Here is a 2,394-nt window from a genome sequence, read left to right as displayed (position 1 = left end):
ATGAAAGTATGGCGCGTGGATTCGCCAAAGGCGATCGTGTGGCTGCAGAAGCTAAATGGAGCGAGCTTGCCGGTGCATTGAACGCAATTGGACCTCCAATTAAAGATGTTGCGGGATGGGAAAAGGTATGAGTATCCCCAGAATTATGACAAACTAATATATTTTATAATATTACATTCCAGGTTTGGTGCGATTGGAAGGCGAATATTCGCAAGAAAATTGCCCAGAATAAGGCAGAGGTCAGGGCTACGGGCGGGGGTCCTTACTGCCAGCAACCGCTGACAGCCATGGAGGAGGACGTGGCAAAGCTCTGCGGGCTCTTTGAGATGGTCGAGGGAGTTGGTGCTGTGGCATATGGAGCACCAACCACCATAATAGAAGAAGAGGTGGCTGAGGAAAAAGCCGAGGAGATTGCCACAGAGGAGGAGGAACCGAGCCGCAAGCGTCGCCGCACAGCTGCTGCGGTTGACTTGCGGAGTCTGTGCGTAGCTCAAGTTCAGGAAATGAAGTTAATCAATTCAACAATGTCCAAGCATTTCGAAAAAATGGAAAGTCTTGCACAAGAGGACTTGCATTTAAAAAAGGAGCATTTCCAAAAAATGGAAACTCTTAGACAAGAAGATTTAAATTTAAAAAAGGAGCTACTCTTAAAGTTAGAACAAATTTAAAAAAAATTAGAATAAATACATTTTAATAACTAAAATGAATAATTTGTTTATTTATTTTGTTAATAATTTGACAGCAAAAAATGGGCTGATAATTAAGGCATCGTTGTAAACAACGGAAACGGCTTTTAAGAACACCAATTGTTCGTTCTATTATGTTTCTGGCTGCAGCATGTCTTAAATTAAATCGATGCTGATGCGTCCCAATCTCTGCGCTCCTGTAGGGAGTTAACACAAAACTCTCCTGTGCGTAGCCAGAATCAGCCAAAACAAAATATTCATTTATTGTTCTCGACAAATATTCCCTGGCGCTTGAATGATTCCAAATGAAAGAATCATGACAGGATCCGGGGTGCGTCGCATCAATAGCGATAATCTCCATATTATAGTTGCAAACCTGTAGGTAAAAGTAAAATCTTAATGTAACTATAACCAATTTAGACATTCTACTTACAACCATGGCGTTCATGCTGTAATAGCCCTTTCTGTTAAAAAAAACAGAGGCATTATTTACAGGTGTTGATGCCAGATGACTGCAGGTGTGACCACTCAGGCCAGCTGACAGTGTGGTCGCGATCGAGAGTTATCGATAGCGACAAAGCTAGTATACTGTGCGTGTGACCGTGTCATACGCACAGACACACTGTTCTTGGTTTCCTCTGAAGATGGTCACCCTGCCCTTTTTAGTGCTTTTTTCGATTCCGCCTTCTATCATATGTTCAAATTTTCTTCTGCACAAACCCACAATGTAATATTTTCAAGTGAATAAATACTACACAAAGTTAAAGTTTAAATATTTTTCAAAAAGTGAAAGTGTTATTATTTTCATCAAGCGTCGCCCCCCTACACAACAGGTTTCAATATTTTGATATGAGTTCCATCCACGCAGGCGACTATTCTTGGGAGTTGATATCTGCTAAAGAAGTATTCGCTAGATTTCCGCATTTGCTGGCTAGACATCTGAAGGCAAATTGTGTCCCGACAAAGAAAGCAACGGAATAAATATATGGAGAATTTTCCCAAATGTACTTCGTCCTATATTTATATGGTGGTCCTTGGCGATTGAGAACTGATAACATCCAGTAGCAAGATATCGCAACACAGAAGCCAATTGCATAGAGTGAGACAGTGTCGTTACTTTTAAATGTGGCTTGACTGTCTCCAATATGTTTTTAAAAGTGTCTTTATCAATCCTAAATGATTGGACAAATCTGCAATAAACATAAATTAGAGGCAAAATTTTGAATGTTGCAAATGTGACTTACCGGTCGTCAGACATATTAAAACACATGTATTACATCTTAATTGCTTAGATTTTCTTAAGTCAATTAACTTTTGCTTTCTTTCGGCTTCAAAAGATGCAATTGAAAATAAAAAAGGCATTTTTTCACGTTGTTTGCTGCTGACAAAACTCAAATCAGCTGTTTCGGCAGCAATAAATGATGAGAAATGAAACGTTTCGATAGCAAAACGATAACTAAAAACTTGTGAAAACCGGAGCACCTAAAAACGAAAATCTCGGTTTTGGTCCCAAAACGAAAACGAAAAGTGAAAACCGGAGCATGCCTGTTTAATACCTTCCACAATTTTTATCTGATCGCAATCAAATTTTCAGGACTCACAAATACTATATTTATTATTGTATACACCAGCTCTAGCTTTAAAATTACGCTTGTTATTAGATTTTTTGATTTTCGAGGGCGAGAGGGGGCGTGGCAAAAAATTTGAA

At 39.2% G+C, this 2,394-nt stretch overlaps 1 pseudogene; it reads right to left on the bottom strand.

Annotated features, from left to right (window-relative positions):
• Positions 1–732: 732 nt before the first annotated feature.
• Positions 733–2,048, bottom strand: LOC117577302 (putative nuclease HARBI1; annotated as a pseudogene).
• Positions 2,049–2,394: the final 346 nt, after the last annotated feature.

This window comes from Drosophila albomicans, unplaced genomic scaffold (genome assembly GCF_009650485.2).
Source record: "Drosophila albomicans strain 15112-1751.03 unplaced genomic scaffold, ASM965048v2 utg000265l_pilon, whole genome shotgun sequence".
NCBI lineage: Eukaryota > Metazoa > Arthropoda > Insecta > Diptera > Drosophilidae > Drosophila > Drosophila albomicans.
Note: the sequence above shows the minus strand (reverse complement) of the source record. Positions and strands in the feature narration are given on the sequence as shown.